A 20,992-nucleotide genomic window follows, 5' to 3' on the forward strand; every position below is an offset into this window, starting at 1 on the left:
AATTAGAAGGAAATATTGGTGAATGCTTACTGACATTCAGGAAATAGAAGACCTATGCAAGCATTTATTGTTTTAAGTATGAATTTTTAAAGGAAAAGATGGACGTATCTATACAGAAAATGTAAAAGTTTCCTTTTAACACAGAAGGACAAGATAAAAAGCTAGGGGAAGGAATGTAACATAAGATGCCTTTTTATTGACTGAACACCATGTTTAGCCATGCATTACCTCCTTCCAGTATGAGTAACATGTATCAGAAATAAATTCAAAATTCTCTTTAGTAATAATCTAAAAAAAACCAATTGAGCCAACCATGTGCCCTTGGCTTTCTTTTGTTTCTATTTTTTCACTGTATAATGTCATTCGCAGGGAATCTTCATGTCTACAGACCATTCTTCAAGGTGTTGGCAGCCTGATAGGTGCTGGTTGAACTAAAATTCTGGCTGGAGTGAAATAAAGTTCCAGGTTCACTGGAACCAGTTTTACAAGGGAGGATAATCCTTCCCCGAGCCTGCAAAGGGTGGTGCTCATACAGGATGTGAAACAGCTCACCAAAACGATGCTTCTGACTTTGTCTCTCCATTCCAGTCTGCAGCAGGTACTAGGCTCTTCTAAGGCTAATGTCCAGGCTATCCTGGACAGACATATTGTGGAGGAGGATGACTGTCCTATTTCAGGTCAGAGCACTTTGCTTTTCCCCCGTTTTCCCTTTCTCTTCTGGGGAATATTTTGTAAGGGAAAAGATAAAGCTCCAAAACTTCCCAGTTGAAAACATTGGTTGGGATCATCTTTGAGCAAGCATCATAATACTCCATCATAATACATCATAATAATACTATGTAATAATACATCATCATAATAATCCAGCATTTTATCTCCGGACAACAAGGACACTCTCCTAAACAACAAAAATACAATGATCACATCCATAAAACTTAAAATTGATATAACCATTATCTAACCTATAATCCTTATTCAAACATTACATGTAGTTGGTATGTCTTTTAAGTCTAGAACAGTTCTCCAGCCATCTTTCTTTCATGACATTGACATTTTGATGAGGATGTTGAACAACTGAAATTCTCATACATTGGTAGTATAAAATGATACAACCACTTTGGAAAATTGTTTAGCAATTCATATCAAATTAAATATTTACCTTTTCTATTATACAGAAATTCTACTCCTAAGTATTTCCCAAGAGAAATGAGAACATATATTCACAAACAGGCTTATATGAGAATTTTCATAGTGGTTATATTTATAATAGGCAAAACGATACAACTCATATGTCCAATAACATCTGAAGAGACATACCAAATTGTTGTATATTCACACTATGCAATACTATACAACAACATTTTTTTGGCACTCAAAAATCATTAATTATTATTATTATTTTTTTATTGTATTTTGGGTTCTGGTGTACATGTGCACATCCAGCATACTACAGGACTGTTGCATAGGTACATACATGCCATGGTGGTTTACTGTCTCCATCCCACCACCCCCCACCCATCACCTACAGCATGCATTTCTCCCGGTGTTATCCCTCCCCATCCTCCCTGACTCCCTGCTGTCCCTCTCCTCCCCTCCCCTCCACTCCCCCACCTAGCCCAGTGAGTGTTGTTCTCTTCCCTGTGCCCATGTGTTCTCATTGTTCGTCACCTGCCTATGAGTGAAAACGTGTGGTGTTTGGTTTTCTGTTCTTGTGTCAGTTTGCTGAGAATGATGGTTTCCAGATTCATCCATGTCTCTACAAAGGACATGAACTCATTGTTTTTTATGGCTGCATAGTATTCCATGGTGTATATGTGCCACATTTTCCCTGTCCAGTCTATCATTGATGGGCATTTGGGTTGATTCCAGGTCTTTGCTATTATAAACAGTGCCACAAGGAACATACGTGTGCATGTGTCTTTATAATAGAGTGATTTATAATCCTTAGGGTATATACCCAGTAATGGGATTGCTGGGTCAAATGGAATTTCTATTTCTAGATCCTTGAGTAATTGCCACAGTCTTCCATAAAGGTTGAACTAATTTACACCCCCACCAACAGTGTAAAAGTGTTCCTATTTCTCCACATCCTCTCCAGCATCTGTTGTCTCCAGATTTTTTAATAATTGCCATTCTAACCAGCATGAGATGGTATCTCAATGTGGTTTTGATTTGCATTTCTCTAATCATCAGTGATGATGAGCATTTTTTCAGATGTTTCTTGGCCGCATATATGTCTTCTTTTGAAAAGCGTCTGTTCATATCCTTTGCCAACTTTTGAATGGGTTTGTTTTTTTCTTGTAAATCTGCTTTAGTTCTTTGTAGATTCTGGATATTAGCCCTTTGTCAGATGGGTAGATTGCAAAAATTTTTTCCCATTCTGTTGATTGACAGTTCATTCTAATAATTGTTTCTTTTACTGTGCAGAAGATTTTAAGTTTAATTAGATCTCATTTGTCTATTTTGGCTTTTGTTGCCTTTGCTTTTGCTGTTTAGTCATGAAGTCCTTACCTACGCCTATGTCTATGTCCTGGATGGTGTTGCCTAGGTTTTCTCCTAGGGTTTTTATGACGTTAGGTCTTATGTTTAAATCTTTAATCCATCTGGAGTTAATTTTTGTATAAGGTGTAAGGCAGGGGTCCAGTTTCAGCTTCCTGCATATGGCTAGCCAGTTTTCCCAACACTGTTTATTAAATAGAGAATCCTTTCCCCATTGCTTGTTTTCATCAGGTCTGTCAAAGATCACATGATTGTAGATGTGTGGCATTGTTTCCGAGGCCTCCATTCTGTTGCATTGGTCTATATCTCTATTTTGATACCAGTAACATGCTGTTTTGATTACTGTAGTCTTGTAGTATAGTTTGAAGTCAGGTAGCATGATGCCTCCAGCTTTGTTCTTTTTGCTTAGGATTGTCTTGGCTATGCAGGCTCACTTTGGTTCCATATGAATTTTAAAGTGGTTTTTTCCAGTTCTGTGAAGAAGATCAATGGTAGCTTGATGGGGATAGCACTGAATCTATAAATTACTTTGGGCAGTATGGCCATTTTCATGATATTGATTCTTCCTAACTGTGAGCATCGAATGTTTTTCCATCTGTTTGTGTCCTCTCCTATTTCCTTGATCAGTGGTTTGTAGTTCTCCTTGAAGAGATCTTTCACATGCTTTGTTAGCTGTATTCCTAGGTGTTTTATTCTCTTTGTAGCAATTGTAAATGGGAGTTCACTCATGATTTGGCTCTCTGTTTGTCTGTTTTTGGTGTATAGGAATGCTTGTGATTTCTGCACATTGATTTTGTATCTTGACACTTTGCCAAAGTTGACAACAACAATTTTTTAAAAGAATAAACAACTAATCCATAAAACTATAAGGATGAATCTTAAAAACCTTATATTGAGTGAAAGATGCTGGACACAGAAAATCACACATACTGTATGATTCCAATTATTTGAAGTTCCACAACAGAAAAATTTGTAGAAATAACCTAAGTTGTTACTGGAGGACAGGTGGCTGGGAAGAGAGAAAACTTTCTGGAGTGATAGAAATACTCTATTTTGCACAGTTAATTTTATATGATTGCACACTTAAGATCTGTGCATTTCCCTGTAGGTGAATTTTACCACATTTTTTAAAAGAGTGTTATATAAGCATCATAAGGGCAGAAACTTTGTTTTGTCCACTATGTTTCAAGACCTAGTAAAAGGATGGGAATAGAGCAAAAATTCCAAAATAAAAGTAACATAATTTGTAACACAAGTAACACAAGGGCCAGAGGTGAAACTGGATTCAGACTAAAAATATATCAGGGATATAGTAATCTCTCAGGACATAAAGTTGTTTCCCAAGAGCCATATTTTTCCTCCAGTCTTCTAAACATTCCACAAGCAGAGTTCATCTCCAAAAACCGCTTATATAAGAATACATGAAAGTATTCTATACAAGTCACTTTCTTTTTGCCTTAGAGAAGTCTGCTTTTGCAGAATGAGGATTTCCCAAAGAAATATCAACTTTATAGGGTTGTCTTAAGGATTATTGAATGTGATATCTTTTTATATGGTATTCTGGAGTCATCCTTTTATGTGATGGGGCAATACTTCAGGTAGGGAGACCAGGAAGGAGCTGTTGCAATAGTTTATGGGAGGTAAAAACAGCAAGTCTCGGTGGTTGATTAGATGTGAACACTAAGAATGTCTGGCATGGGGAGCTAGTTGAATCTTGGTGTCATTAATATAGATAGAGACCCAAAGTGAGATTTGGGGTGCAGTGAGAGAACTGAAGGAGAAGATTATATTTCCTTCAAAGTGAGATATTTGCATGTCAAAGTTCAAAATAAGTTGGATAAAATAGCATGGAGCTCAAAAGAGAGATATGTGCTGGAGATACAGATTTGGGAGTCAATGCATATATGATAGTGAAAAACATAAGATCATTTGAACATTGTGGTAGGCTAATGATGTCCCCCAAAGATATCCATGTCTTAATCCTTGGACTAGGTTAATTTTTTTTTTTTTTTTTTTTTTTTTTGAGACAGAGTTTCGCTCTTGTTACCCAGGCTGGAGTGCAATGGCGCGATCTCGGCTCACCGCAACCTCCGCCTCCTGGGTTCAGGCAATTCTCCTGCCTCAGCCTCCCGAGTAGCTGGGATTACAGGCACGTGCCACCATGCCCAGCTAATTTTTTGTATTTTTAGTAGAGACAGGGTTTCACCATGTTGACCAGGATGGTCTCGATCTCTTGACCTTGTGATCCACCCGCCTCAGCCTCCCAAAGTGCTGGGATTACAGGCGTGAGCCACCGCGCCCGGCCCGGACTAGGTTAATTTTATCTTATGTGGTAAAAGGGACTTTGCAGATGTGATTAAGTTAAAGATCTTGAGTTGGGGAGATTATTCAATGGGCTCTAAATGCAATCACAAGTGTTCTTATAAGAGAGAGGCAGAGGGAGATTTCACTTCAGAAGTCAAAACTCCAATACAATAATAGAAGCAGAACGTGTGGTAATAAAACCACAAGCCAAAAAATGATGGCAGTGAACCAAAGCTGGAAGAAGAAAGGTACAGAAGGAACCAGAACTGCCAACACCTCGAAGTTAGCCTTGTAAGGCTCAGTTTACAGTCCTGTCCTCCAGAAATGTAAGATAACAAATTTCTGTTGGTTTAAGCCACTAAATTTATGGTCATTTGTTACAGCAGCAAAAGAAACCGAATACAAACATCTTAAGAAAGAAAAAAAGGGTCAGGCACAGTGGCTCACGCCTGTAATCCCAGCACTTTGGGAGGCTGAAGCAGGCAGATCACCTGAAGTCGGGAGTTCAACACCAGCCTGGCCAACATGGTGAAATCCCGTCTTTAAAAAAAAAATTAAAATAAAAAAAGAAAAAAGAAAAGAAAGAATAAAAGGTCTATGAAAGAATACCAGAAGGATACCGATATTTCAGTTGGGCTACAATACAGTTTATAGGCTATGACCACAAGTTGTGGTGTCAAGGAGACCTGTATTCAAATTCAGCTCTATACTCACTAACTATGTGACTTTGTACAAATTATTTAAACGATACATTGAGTTTTTCTATCTGTAAAATTGGGACAATGATATCACATACCTCAAGGAGCTTTTGGCAGAATTAAAGGCTAATATCCAATTAATGCACTTGGTACATAGCAAGTGATTCATAAGTGGTTGTTTTGGAGATGCAAGTGTGTTAGCATGATTTACAGCTGATAATCACTGTGTAGTTAATAAATTTTTTAATGAGCGGATAAACCAACACTGAATGCTATTCTTTTATAGGAGTTGTACTGGATTATCCAACTCAGTTCAGCAATGTAAGAGACTACATGAAGGCTTGGGACCAAGGCCTGCATTGTTAAAAAATAATGCATCTGGGCTGGGCGCAGTGGCTCACGCCTGTAATCCCAGCACTTCGGGAGTCTGAGACGGGCAGATCACGAGGTCAAGAGATCAATACCATCCTGGCCAACATGCTGAAACCCCGTCTCTACTAAAAATACAAAAATTAGCTGGGCTTGGAGGCATGCACCTGTAGTCCCAGCTACTGGGGAGGCTGAAGCTTGAGCCCGGGAGGTGGAGGTTGCAGTGAGCCTAGATCACACCACTGCACTCCAGCCTGGCGACAGAGCAAGACTCCGTGGGGGAAAAAAAAAAGGCATCTGGTGGCTAACACGTGTAATCCTAGCACTTTGGGAGGCCAAGACAGGTGGATCATTTGTGGTCAGGAGCTTGAGACCAGCCTGGCCAACATGATGAAACCCTGTCTTTACTAAAAATACAAAAAAAAAAGTAACTGGGTGTGGTGGCATGTGCCTGTAGTCCCAGCTACTCAGGAGGCTGAGGCAGGAGGATCGCTTGAACTTGGGAGGCAAAGGTTGCCATGAGCTGAGAGATCGTGTCACTGTACCCAAGCCTGGGTGATGGAGGGAGACTCTATCTCAAATAATAAAATAAAATAAAATAAATAATGCATCTATCTGGACTACTCTTTCTCTCTCTCTCTATCTCTGTGTGTGTGTGTGTGTGTGTGTGTGTGTGTTCCATATATACTTTTGGGACCAAACAGGCCAAAGTGTAGCTTGTTGAGGATTTGAGACAGTAGCAAAATCTTTTTCTACCATGATAGTTGCTTTATATCTGTGACAACAATGCCACATTCTCTATTAAGGTCTTTCTCCTTTCTCCTCTTCTTAGAATTTTCAGGTAACATTTACATTGAAGTGGTTACATGGTTACATTAATGTTAAATTATCTCTTCCTAAGAGCATAAATTTGAACCGTTTTTCAAAACTCTTGCTTCTAACTAAAGTTTCTAAAGTAAAATGTGGAACAATGACCAAGAAATGTAAAAGGAGTAATGCAAAAATTGAATCTGGAGCTAGTGGAATGTTAAATAAAGGCCTTAAGAAAATCTTTTCTCCTCCCAAGTGAAAATAGCTTTATTATATTTATGATTTTTAAAGAAACTATGCAGGGAAGTATTGAGAATTACTGTAAATTACACTATAGATCCCTGACACAGCATGACAAAAACAAGGAATTTGGTTGGCACTGTTGGCTTGGGGTGGGGTGAGGAGGAAGAATGGTGACAGGAGGGACAGGTAACAAGAAGCAAGGCCTGGTGGGATAGGCGGTAGGAGGACTGGTGGGATGGGGGTGCAGACCTTCATTAGTAACCAGAGAAGGGCAAACTCCAACCTTCCATTGGTGATGCCACTTGTGGCCCCTCAAGATTGGTGAGGACCAGAGTGACAGGGTGGTGTGCACTGAGGCACTGTTTACAAAGGGGTAGAGGTGGGTCTCTCTGTGTATATGGTGGGAGTGTGCTGGGGCTTTCTGTTGCACTGCTTGCAAGCCTAGTGGTGGGGTGCAGGGGTTGGGAGATTGAGCTCTGCCATTAATAGAGACCCTCACGTGACCACGAACCAAGGTGTGAGTAAATTCCTCTTATTCAGGTCTTTTTTATTTTTGCAGCACTCTTCTTTTCTGTTGAGACAGGCTAGTGTCTGGCCCAGAGGATGAGGGGGAGAAAGACACTTTCCTGGAATGGAGCAGGTCTGTGTGAGCAACTGGACTGGGAGCTGTGCATTGGTGGTAGTGGTGTAAGGAAAGGAGGGTGAAGACTAAAGCAGGTCCAGGTCTGTTTGCTTTGATGACTCTTCAATATTTTGAAACAAAAATGATGTGCCTTGGGATGGAGGGAAGGACTGGAGAAAGAGAGTCAGGAGGGAACACATAGGCCTGGGGGAAGTTTGTAAATAATTCACTTCTTTTACACCCTGTCTGCAGGGGAGTCCTGCATAAGCACCAAGATGAGGAGTATTGAGATGAAGGGGGAAGGATGTAAAAGAAATGTTGGTTATGTAGGGGATGCAGATGTGGATAAATGGAGACTAAGAAGTCATTGAAACGACTTCCCTTAATCCAATGTGGTGGGCATTTTATAGCAGGAGATGGGGATGAAGCAGGGGTGGGAAGAGGACCTTCGAGACTTGAAGGGGTTGGGTGTCCAGTCTTTTTTTTTTTTTTTTTTTTTTTTTTGAGATGGAGTTTCGCTCTTGTTACCCAGGCTGCAGTGCAATGGCACAATCTCGGCTCACTGCAACCTCCGCCTCCTGGGTTCAGGCAATTCTCCTGCCTCAGCCTCCTGAGTAGCTGGGATTACAGGCACGCGCCACCATGCCCAGCTAATTTTTTGTATTTTTAGTAGAGACGGAGTTTCACCATGTTGACCAGGATGGTCTCGATCTCTTGACCTCGTGATCCACCCGCCTCGGCCTCCCAAAATGCTGGGATTACAGGCTTGAGCCACCGCGCCCGGCCTGGGTGTCCAGTCTTGAAAGAGGCCCTTGTCTAGTATACTGGTCCATTCACCAAGCACTTCAGTACTTTCTTCTTTCTTCTGTTTTCTGTATGCAGGTCCAAATGTCTATTAGGCTCAAGAAAGGAAAGAGGAAGAGGAAACTGACTGGGATTTGGGCAGGTCACTATGTGCCATACTCTGTACTACAACCATGAGGGTTGGGGGTGAAAGGATGGAAATGGCCCATGCCAGAACATAACTAGGAGGAGACACTGCTCCTACTTACCTTTCATTCAGTCCAAGGAGAGGCTGGTAGAATGGCCTAAAGGAAAAACTGTTGAGAGAGACTGAGAGAATATATATATGCTCTTTAGGTATGGTAGAAGCGCAAGAACCTGGAGGGAATAGAGCAGTGAATTAGAGGAAAGGTGAGACCTTTGCACTCATCCCCCTGATTTGGGAAAGCACATGGGTACTGGAATAAAGAGCACACATTCATTATTTCCTCTTTTTTTGTTCTCCAAGGAGTAACTGCAGTCAAAAAGAAAAAAGGAGAAACAACTTTCAACATGGAAAATTCCCCCCAGGAAAATGAAGAAAGGTTTCAGAATGTAGAGGTAGAGGAGAGCTACATTTGAAAGAAATTGAAGGCCAGGAAGTTAGATGAAATAATCGCCAGGAACAAACTCCACTTACACAGGAAGATGGAGATTGCATGGCCCATAGGCATGTCAATAACAATGAAGGGAGAGAGAGGAGGAGGAGAAAGAGGACAATGAGGAGAAAAGTGTCCGGAAAAGATTTTAAAAACTTAAGAAATACATTTAAAGTAATGCATTGGATGAAAAGACAGTCCAGGAAGTGGCCTTATCTCATTTAGTGTTTTTTTGTCTTGAATTATTTTTTCTTAAAATTTTAAGGCTTCACTTTTAAGTTGCATTTTCTAGCCAGTCATATTTTCACTCATTTTTTTTGTTTTTAACCTTTTGATGATATTGGTTTTGGATGTTCTTGTTGTCACCAGTATCTCACTAGATTTTGTTTTATGGTTTCATATGTAATTCTGCATTTTATTTTATTTATTTTTTTTAATTGCATTTTAGGTTTTGGGGTACATGTGAAAAACATGCAAAGTTGTTGCATAGGTGCATTCATGGCAGTGTGATTTGCTGCCTCCCTCCCCCTCACCCATATCTGGCATTTCTCCCCATGCTATCCCTCCCCAACTCCCCCCCCCGCTGTCCCCCCCCACTCCCCAGCAACAGACCCCCGTGTATAGTGCTCCCCTCCCTGTGTCCATGTGTTCTCCTTGTTCAACACCCTCCTATGAGTGAGAACATGTGGTGTTTGGTTTTGTGTTCTTGTGTCAGTTTCCTGAGAATGATGGTTTCCAGGTTCATCCATGTCCCTACAAAGGACGCGAACTCCTCATTTTTAATGGCTGCATAATATTCCATGGTGTATATGTGCCACATTTTTCCTGTCCAGTCTATCATCGATGGGCATTTGGGTTGGTTCCAGGTCTTTGCTATTGTAAACTGTGCTGCAATGAACATTCGTGTGCATGTGTCCTTATAGTAGAACGATTTATAATCCTTTGGATATATGCCCAGTAATGGGATTGCTGGGTCAAATGGAATTTCTATTTCTAGATCCTTGAGGAATCGCCACACTGTTTTCCACAGTGGTTGAACTAATTTACACTCCCACCAACAGTGTAAAAGTGTTCCTATTTCTCCACATCCTCTCCAGCATCTGTTTTCTCCAGATTTTTTAATGATCGCCATTCTAACTGGCGTGAGATGGTATCTCAATGTAGTTTTGATTTGCATTTCTCTAATGACCAGTGATGATGAGCATTTTTTCATATGTTTGTTGGCCTCATGTATGTCTTCTTTTGTAAAGTATCTGTTCATATCCTTCGCCCATTTTTGAATGGGCTTGTTTGTTTTTTTCTTGTAAATCTTTTTTAGCTCGTTGTAAATTCTGGATATCAGCCCTTTGTCAGATGGGTAGGCTGCAAAAATTTTTTCCCATTCTGTTGGTTGCCGATTCACTCTATTGACTGTTTCTTTTGCCGTGCAGAAGCTGTGGAGTTTGATTAGGTCCCATTTGTCTATTTTGGCTTTTGTTGCCAATGCTTTTGGTGTTTTGGTCATAAAGTCCTTGCCTACGCCTATGTCCTGAATGGTTTTGCCTAGGTTTCCTTCTAGTGTTTTTATGGTGTTACATCTTATGTTTAAGTCTTTAATCCATCTGGAGTCAATTTTAGTGTAAGGTGTCAGGAAGGGGTCCAGTTTCTGCTTTCTGCATATGGTTAGCCAGTTTTCCCAACATTTTAATACAGGATTTTTGCCATTTGTATAGAAAAAGCTCATATATATACACACAAGTACACAGACACACACATATATATGATATCCCAATTTAAAATAGGTATATTTATATGTTACATGTGTGCATAGAAAAAATTTGGATGAGATGTACATGAAAAGCTTAATAATACTGGTTTCTCTCTAAGGGGCAGATTTATGGAAAATTTTTTATTTTGCATATCTGTATTCTCTCATTTTTTCAAAAGAATATGTTTAACTTGTGTCACAACATTAGTAAAGAGTCTAAAAAGAAAAAATTGAAAGTAACAGGTCAGTTGGCTTATAAAGGCAATAGAGAACACTTCAATAAATTCTTGAAAAAACTTTAAAAAGGATAAATTTCAAGTGATGTTTGACTCTCTAGGCTAGAAGTACAAACCAAGTAATTATTGCACATACATTGACTTCACAATCAGTCTTTTATGTACTATATGGGGAAAATATTCCATAGAACTGCTGAGTAGATCAGGTGAAGTAATGAGTATGAAATGAATATGAGCTGTTTAATTAGCTCCCTTCTCCCAACCCCAGTACATGCAGAGCTTTAATTCTCTTTAGATTTCTTTCAGCTATTAGTGGGGGTAGAATCCAAGATATATGCTTAGGAACAAGTTCAGACAGCAGAGGTGAGTAACTAGTTTTTCATTCCTCTGCTACTATACACTACCCAGCCCCACCTCCCAACTTACCCAAGGAACTGCCATATGCTGCTTGGCAATGTTGCAGGTGTATTGGAGTCTTCAAGATGACACAAACCTTACTGATTTATCTGGAGTCTCTGGTGGGCCAAAGAAGTAGGGAATGTATTTATTTCCACTTTGACAATATATTTACCCAGATAGGTACTTCCTCAATATTTCTTGGGACCTGATGCATTACCAAAAAAAAAAAAAAAAAGTCATTTTAAGGTACAGGCCCCTCCTTTCCATGATGAATGCATTGGGGGTGGGGGTAGGGAAGGTGATACATTTGAGCAACCTACACCATGCTGTAGTGGGGGTTGCTCCTACCCTGCCACTCTGACATACATAGCCTTATTTGCCTGTTTCCTTAAGTTGAAATCATCTCGTGTGTGTGTGTGTGTGTGTGTGTGTGTGTGTATTCTTATATTTTAAGAACTATTAGCCTAAAATAGTGTCTGGTAATTGGTAGGCACTCAATAGGTTTGTTGAATAAATGAATAAAATAAAGTAATTTTGACCGGGAACGGTAGCTCACGCCTGTAATCCCAGCACTTTAGGAGGCCGAGGCAGGCGGATCACGAGGTTAGGAGTTCAAGACCAGACTGGCCAACATGGTGAAACTCTGTCTCTACTAAAAATGCAAAAATTAGCCAAGCATGGTGGCTGGCACCTGTAATTCCAGCTACAAGTGAGGCTGAGGCAGGAGAATCACTTGAACCCAGGAGACAGGGGTTGCAGTGAGCTGAGACTGCACCATTGCACTCCAGCTTGGGTGACAGAGCGAGACTCCATCTCAATATATATATCTATATATCTATACTCGATATATATATATATAGATATATAAATTAATTTAAATATATAAATATAAATATATAAATTAATTTTAACAACAACCCTTTCAAATATATTAGAATTACTTTTTACAAATAAGGGCAGCTGGAGGACAAAGAAGTTAAGTGAATTGTGCTAGGCAAGAATTGAATCCAAGTTGCCTAAATCTAAAGTCAAAGTTCTTAACAACTATGTCCTGCTGCACCCTCAGTGCCAAATCAGTGGCTTTTACCATTATAATATTAGAAAAGGTGTTAGCACACACCAGTATTTGAATTTTTTTTACTATTAACATATTCGAATTTTCTTTTTTGCCATAATCCTGTGTTAATATTATAATCTGAGGCCGGGCACAGTGGCTCACGCCTGTAATCCCAGCACTTTGGGAGGCCAAGGCAGGTGGATCACGAAGTCAAGAGATCGAGACCATCCTGGTCAACATGGTGAAACCCTGTCTCTACTAAAAATACAAAAAATTAGCTGGGCATGGTGGTGCGTGCCTGTAATCCCAGCTACTCAGGAGGCTGAGGCAGGAGAATTGCTTGAACCCAGGAGGCAGAGGTTGCAGTGAGTTGAGATCGCGCCATTGCACTCCAGCCTGGGTAACGAGAGCGAAACTCTGTCTCCAAAAAAAAAAAATTATAATCTGAAAATGACATACCAAGTATTACAAATGCCTTAAAAATAATATCATAATGCATGTAGAGTACACATAAACAATGCAATGCAATATTAACAACATGTATTACAGATTTGGATTAATAACCTTACTATTTTAGCCACTCTTATGTTGTACTGGAGTGAGCATAGAAAGTCAACACCAAGACAAAAGTATGCCAAATCCAGGGTCTTTATTGCCGGCGGCCACGGAGGACTCGCATCTCTCCAACCCGTGGCCCTGAAAGGAGGGTATCAAGACCTTTTATGCCAGGAAACCACCTCCTGGCAGGGGGTGAGAGTGAGGGGCTGGGGGTGGGGGTGAAGGGCTTCAGACGTTCCGAGGGCCAGTGGACTTTGGACATTCCATAAACCACCTCCTGGGCGGGGGGGTGAGGGTGAGGGGCTTCAGACATTCCGATTGTTACTTAAGTGGTTCACAGAAGTCAAGATAAACGTTAGTTTATACATTGTCTGGGTAGGGTGGAAATTACAGACCTTAGTTACTTATTACAAGTTGCAGGGGCCAAGATGGTGTGGATTTGGACTGCTTGCCTGTCACATTAGGGTTACAGAGAGTAGTTTCAGCAGAAAGCCAAGATATAGTTGAGGTATTTACCATGTCACATTCACCCCTTGTTTTATTTACAGGAATTAAATCATTAATTTCTTCAGTAGGTGAGTATTCTTTGTTTGTTCTAAGAGGGGTTTCCTATAGGGATTTACAGCATGGATTAGGGTGGCGAGGGTGGTGACCGCGAAGAGCATACAAGTCTTAGCTTTAGTGAATCAGGGGATGAGTGTTTGACACTCCATTGTCCTTCCAGTGGGGCAGTCTTGTCGTGGGGGTGGTGAATCCAGGCCGTTGGTCCGTCCACCTTGAGTGTGGTGGGTGTGGTCAGAATAACCGTGGAGGGTCCCTTTCAACAGGATGAGGCTGGAGGTGGCGAATCTTTTAACAAGGACAGAGTCTCCAGGCTGGAAGGGGTGTGTCGGCTGGTCTGTGAGGTTCCTTAATGAGCTGGTGTACCTGGGATTGAACAGACTGGAGCGCCTGTAAGGACTTAAGGAGTATATAGTTATGGACTTCAGCATGCATGGTATCCAAGGGTCTGCGGAGTAAGGGAGGGGGCCTGCCGAACATGATTTCAAAAGGGGAGGAGGCTTTCTAATAGGGTGTGCATTGGATGCAGAAGAGGACAAAAGGAAGCAGGCTGACCCAGTTTTCACCAGTTTCTAAGATAAACTTTGTCAGGGTTTTTTTTAGGGTCCGGTTCATTCGTTCGACTTGTCCTGAACTCTGGGGATGATAGGCACAGTGTAATTTCCAGGATATACCCAGGGCCTTGGTAGGCCCTGAGAAATTTGTGCAGTAAAGGCAGGCCCATTGTCCAACCCCAGCATTAGAAGGAGGCCAAACCAAGGAACAAGGTCCTGTAATCATTTTTTTGTGACCACCAAAGCAGTCTCTGACCTAGTGGGGAAGGCTTCGACCCATCCAGAGAATGTATCTATAAACACCAGGAGGTATTTATAGCCATTTGCTGGGGGTTTTATTTCAGTGAAATCTACTTCCCAGTTCTCCCCAGGGCTAGTCCTTCTGAATCTTACTCCTACCTGGCTAGACCTCGTCCCTCCCGGATTTACTCGGGCACATACATTACACCGAGTAGTGATTTCTTTTGATAAGTTTATGTAAATGGGGAATGTAGTCCTTGGCTTTCAGCAGCTTAGTTAGTTTGGTCTGTCCTAAGTGAGTGGCCTGGTGTGTGTCCTTAACTAGGGCCCATCCTAGAGCCTCAGGGACCACAATCCTTGTGTCTGGTAGAATCCATCATCCTGTGGAATCTTGTGTGCCCCCTTGTTCTTTAGCAAAGTTTTCTTCATCAGGTGAGTACGTAGGGCTAGAGGGCAGGGTTGGGGCTGGCAGAGTTACAAGAAGAGTCAGAGGTTTTACTGGTCCCAAGGCTGCCTGTCTGGCTTGTAGGTCAGCTGCCCTATTTTCCCTGGCCTCTGGTGAATTTCCCTTCTGGTGTCCTTTGCAGTGTATTAATGCTACTGCCTTGGGCTTCCATATAGCCTCTAGTAGGGCTAGGATTTCTTCTTTATTTTTGATGGTTTTCCCCTCTGAGGTAAGTAGTCCTCTTTCTTTATAAATGGCTCCATGTACATGAGCTGTAGCAAAGGCATACTGGCTGTCCATATAAATGTTGACAGTCTTTCCCTCCGCCCAGTCTAAGGCCCTTGTCAGAGCTATGAGTTCTGCCTTCTGGGACGAGGTTTCATGAGGAAGGGCCTGGGCCCAAATAACCCTATTGAGAGTGACCATGGCTGCCCAGGCATACCTGACTCCATTGACCATGAAGCTGCTGACATCAGTGTACAGTATCTCCTCTGGGTTCTGCAGGGGGATGTCGGTGAGGTCTCATTGAGCAGTGTGGATGACATCCATTATTTGCTGGCAATCATGTATGGGCTTCTCTGGCTCACTATCAGGTAGCAGCGTGGCTGGGTTTAAAACTGTAGCCTTTAAAAACTTTATGCAGGGCTGGTCCAAAAGTAAGGCCTGATATTGAACTACGTGGGCATTTGACATCTATTTTCCTGGAGCTCCACGGAGTAGTGACTTCACCGCGTGGGGTATTACTAAGTTTAACTTCTGCCCTAAGGTTAGTTTGTCTGCCTCCTTGACTAACAGGGCTGTAGCTGCTACTGACCTCAGGCAAGCTGGCCACCCAGAGGCTACAGGGTTAAGTCTTTGTGAAAGGTAAGTGACTAGCTGGGACCATGGCCCTAATGTCTGGGTGAGCACCCCCTTAGAGACTCCCTGTTTTTTATGTACAAACAACCGGAAGGGTTTAGAGATGTCTGGCAAGGCCAAGGCTGGGGCCGTGGTTAGGGCAGTCTTAAGTTTGTTAAAAGCCCGTTGTTCTACTTCTGTCCAAGCCAAGGGCTGATTTCCTCCAGTACAGGCATACAGAGGCTTGGCTATTTCGGCAAATCCTAGAATCCACAGCCTGCAATATTCCACCGCCCCAAGGAATTTTTGAACCTGGCGTTTTGTGGTGGGGGTAGGTATTTGCAGCACTGCTTGGACTCAACTGGGCACCAGTGCCTTGTTGCCCTTCTCTATGATATAGCCCAGGTTAGTAACCTTCTGTTGGCAGAGTTGAGTTTTTTTGGTTGAGACCCGGTACCCCAAAGTCTGTAGGGTTTTTAGTAATGACTGGGTGGTCTCTTTACAGGCCTCCTGGGTTTTTGTAGCCAAAAGTAAGTTATCCACACATTGGAATAGGGTACACTTGGGGAACTCAGCTCGGAAGGTGGTAAGATCTTGGCTAAGTGCCTCATCAAACAGAGTGGGGGAGTTTTCGAACCCCTTAGTCAGTCTTGTCCAAGTGAGTTGCCCCAAAACTCCACTATCAGGGTCAGTCCATTCAAAAGCAAATATGGACTGGCTAACAAGGGCCAGTGGGATGCAAAAGAATGCATCCTTGAGATCCAAGACAGTGTAATGGTGGTAAAAGTGTAATGGTGGTAACAGTGTAAAAGTCTCCTGGGCCCAAGAGACTTAGGAGGGTGTATGGATTTGGAACCGTAGGATGGACAGTTTCCACTCATTTGTTAACCTCCCTTAAGTCCTGTACAGGCTGATAGTCCTTTGTGCCTTGTTTTAAGATGGGGAGCAAGGGGGTATTCCACGGGGACTTACAGGTAGTAAGGACCTCTCCTTTTAGGAGTCTGGCTATATGTGGAGCAATTCCCTGTCTGGCTTCCTGGCTTATGGGATATTGTCGTACCTGGATTAGAGTTGCCGTTGCCAATAGCTGGACCATGACTGTGGTACGGTGACTTGCCAAGCCTGGGGAATTTGTTTCAGCCCATACTCTCGGTACATTTTCTTGGAACTGGTGGAGGAGGTCTGATGTTGGTGGTTGATCTGCTTCTGAGGATAAAGCTTCCTGCAAAAGATACTCATCTGACAGAACACAGATGATAAGGATTTGCTGAGGTGGTTTTGATACAGAGGGCAAAAAGCGGGGTAGAGAGGCAGGCCTGATTTTTTGCAGAAGGAGATGGTTGCTCTAAGTTTGTGAAGTAAGTCCCGCCCTACTAGCGGGTAAGGGCATTCTGGCAGAACTAAGAAGGGATCGATAACAGTGCCATTTTCTAAATTAATGACTTGATTTGTGGTCTACGAACTGGTCGTAGTCTTTCCTGTGGCCCCCTGGATGACCATTTTCCTACTGGATAGTGGTCCCAGAGGCTGAGTAAGGACTGAGTGGGTCACCCCACTGTTTACTAAAAAACTGATAGGTTTGTTCCCAATCTTTAAAGTAACCCTGGGCTCTTGGGAGCTTAACAAATAAGAGCCCCGGCCCCATCAATCCTGACTTTTTAAATTGAGGATAGCCCTTGGTGGCTTTTCCTGAGCGATTACTCGTCTTTTTCTCTCGGGGCACTCATTTTTTTTTCCTAATGTTTCTTTTCTTTACAGTATGCACATTGGTTTTTTTCCTAATGGAGGCTGGGGACCCCAGGGGCCCTTTTGCAAGGCCCCCTGCTCTCGTGGACTGACTCGTGTCTTCTGAAGGGCTGCTATTACTGCCTTAGTAATTTTTTCCTGATATCTGGGACTGACTGGGAGACAAAGGCCAAGTTAATGGCCCATTGATTTTCCGGGGCCTCAGGGTCTATAGGAGTATAGGTATGGTATGCCTCTTGTAGGCATTCCAGGAAAGCAGCCAGCGACTCCTGCAGACCCTGAGTTACTGTTTCTACCTTGGAGAGGTTGATGGGCCTCCTAGCCACCCTCTTAACCCCTGCTAAAAGATACAGGTGAAACGTGTTCACAGCCTGGTGACACCCCGAGGTGTTGGGGTCCCATTGGGGTCGGGTAGAGGGAAAAACCTCTTCAGTTCGGTCCTGGTTCTCATTTACTGTTCCTCCCCCTGGACCTATGATGGCTTTCAGGGCTTCTTGTCTAATTTTGCCTCATTCCTCTGTGGTGAACAGAATCATTAATAATTGTTGGCAGTTGTCCCAAGTGGGGCGATGAGTCTGGAGTACAGCTTCCAAGAGCCCTGTCAAAGCCTGGGGCTTCTCAGAGAATGGGGGATGTTGAGCCTTCTGACAGAACTTACTCCATTTTAAAACGCTGCCGGCGCGTCAGGTTCCCCAGCCTCCCAGCACGACCCCCTCCTGAGGAACTTTCCATCTCAGCAAGTTCCTAAACCTCCCCTTCTCGCCATCTTAGCAGTTCCCCAGCATGACCCCCTCCTGGGAACTCTCTCAGCAGTTTCCTAGCACGACCCCTTCCCGGGAACTATTAAACTCAGCAGTTCCCAGCCTCTCCCCTCCTACACAGCCCCTGACACTGGATGCATCTGCCAGCTTGCAGGCCATAAAAATCCCTTTTGCCACGCCACGGGTCCTGTGCACCAATTTTGGGTGCAGCCTGGCAGCTTTTCTCTTGCTCTTAATAAAGCTTGTTCCAGCACTTGGTGTTTCGGCCCTCTCTTTAATTTCTATCACCTTCCAGTCATATAAGTCACTTGACGAGAAGGGGATGTGAACAAAGAATGGGCGACCCCGATTGTCTTCTCCCATTGGGGGCGCCTCTCAGAGAGGAAGGACTACCGTTGGGTGTGGAGCCCCGCTGCGGGTGTGCAGGGAGGACAAGGGTTGGTTATTAGTACTGTCTGGGGGGTGGGTGCTGAGGCCCTGGTTCAGAGGGCCTTGAGTAGGGTGGAGGTAATTCTAGATCCTCTACTGGGGTGGGGAGAATGGCCAGCACTATAGGGATCTTCTTTGGGCAGGCTAACATGACCCGAAGTCCAGACTGTTTTATACAGGGCTTCAGCCAGGGGCAGGATTGGGGGGGTTGTTGGACTAAATCCAAGCATTGGTCGATGTATGGAAACTGGTCAGGGTATCCAGGAGTTTCTGTGACCATTTTCCATACAGTCCAGGTAATTTTTGGGTCACAGGTCCCAGTATCTGGCCACCCAACTCCAAAAGACGGCCATTCCAATTCACATAAAGAGCGGAGTTTTCCAGGGGTTGATTTCACCTCATATTGGCCTGAGAACTGAACCTTGAAGTTGGCCATCACACATTGGAGGGGAGTGCAAGGCCGGGAGCTAGACGATCCCGTTTAGTTTTTCTCGGGGGCCTGGAAGTGGTTTAACTATGATTTTTTTTTTTTTAGATAGAAAAGTTCTGCTGTATAGAGAACCAACCCTAAACAAGGCAAATTAACCACCAAAAGTCCTGTAGCCTTCAGCTTTTGAATTTCCCCCAACAGATTTCACCAGCTTAAGACTGGCTTTACTCAGGGTTTGAGGCAACAACCTTGCAGTTTCAGGTCCTCTGCCTTAACTACCGTGCTAACAAGTCACTTGCATTATGAAGAGTCAGAAAGCTTTCTTAAGCCATATTTTGGATGCAAATACTGCAACCTGAGGCAGTGTGGCCTGTCTGAATGCTGGGTGGGGCTGGCAGCTGGCAGAGAAAGAAGAAAAAAAAAAACGCTTTTTGCGTCAGTTTTAAAACTGAGCTTGCAGCCGCTGGGCCAACTGCAAGTTCCCCGCCTCTGCAGCTTTTGGTCTCCTTGACACAGGGACCCTAAAAAGCATTAAATTTCTCTCTCTTTATCTCTTTCTCTTCTTGCTCTCTCTCTCTTTTTCTCTCCTCTCTGTCTCTTTTTCTCCCTACTTTCTCTATCTCTCCTCTCCACTCCCTTATCTGTCTCTCTCTCTTTTCTCTCTCTCTGTCTCCTCTCTCTTCTTTTTCTCCTCTCTCCTCTCTTCTCTGTCTACTTTCTCTCTCTCTCTCTCCTCTGTCTCCTCTCTCTTCTTCCCCTCCCCTACTTTCTTGTCTCTCTTCTCTCTCTTCTGTCTTTCTGTCTCTGTCTCCTCTCTTCTCTACTTTCTCTCTCTCTCTGTCCTCTCTCTCTGTCTCTGTCTCCTCTCTCCTGTCTTTCTCCTCTCTTCTCTGTCTCTCTCTTCTCTCTGTCTCTGTCTCCTCTCTCCTCTCTTCTCTGGCTACTATCTCTCTCTCTCTCTCTCTGTGTCTCCTCTGTCTCCTCTCTCTTTCTGTCTCTTTTTCTTTTGACAGAAGAGATAATTACTCCCTTTTCACCCTAAATGGGCGAAGAGGGCTGGTAGTTTCTTATTTAAGATTTGATTTCCTAAGACAGAGAAAAAACTACACCCAAGTTGTCAGGGCCAGAATTCTCTCTCAGACATGAAAAAGAGGAAGAATGAGGCCTCAATGATAGAAGAAGAAGAAGAAAAGGAAAGAGAACAGAATTATTTCCAGGGCTGTAAACTCAATCAGAGTTCCTTGAAATCAATGGTCACTTAGCCAATGGACAGCATTATCCACCTCAAGAGTTACAGGTCTAAACCACTGTATATCAGCTTGTAACTGCCTTAGGAAACTAGAGGACTTACAATAAAGACAGAAGAACATGAAAGATAGACAGACACAGGGTGGGTGTCCCCTGAGGGAGACCCGTCTGATGCCTGCCTGGCCACATTTCTGGAGGGATATTTCAGAGTGTCTTGGCTAAGGTGTACCTGTATAAACCCTGAGCCTAGTCACCTCAGAATTTTCAGTCCTGAGATGAATCACCATTATACCTTATGATGTCCCCGTGGAACTGCGGGTGAAGGCCCATACAAGCCCCATAGCCTTCCAGCCGTGGGACTACATATATACACACTCATTCTCTCACTCACACCGAGGTTATGGAAAACAACCGAAACCTAAATTACCCGAGCCTCCAGTGAGGCAACCCGAGCCTCTAGTGAGGTAACCAGAGCCTCCAGTGATGTCTCACGGTAGGCTTGCCTGGTCAGAGTTGCAATGACCAAGTCCAGTCCCCCGACTCAGGCTCCCCTGATAGACTGGTCCCCTGATTTCCAGACCTGACTTACCTCTGGAGGTTCCTAGGACCGTGAGGAATTTTGGGTGAATGTTGGCCAGGTAGTCACCCATCCCCCATGGGGCCAGAACTCTGGGGCCCTGGAATGTTTCAGGGGGTGCCTCCCCTAGAGATCCCCGAGGTGGGAGCGGCCACCTGGACAAGACTCTGACATGGGCTTTTGTCTGGTGATGGATGAAGA

This window comes from Aotus nancymaae, unplaced genomic scaffold, assembly GCF_030222135.1.
Source record: "Aotus nancymaae isolate 86718 unplaced genomic scaffold, 86718_ANA_hifiasm-v0.15.2.pri h1tg000004l, whole genome shotgun sequence".
In the NCBI taxonomy this organism is placed as follows: Eukaryota; Metazoa; Chordata; class Mammalia; order Primates; family Aotidae; genus Aotus; species Aotus nancymaae.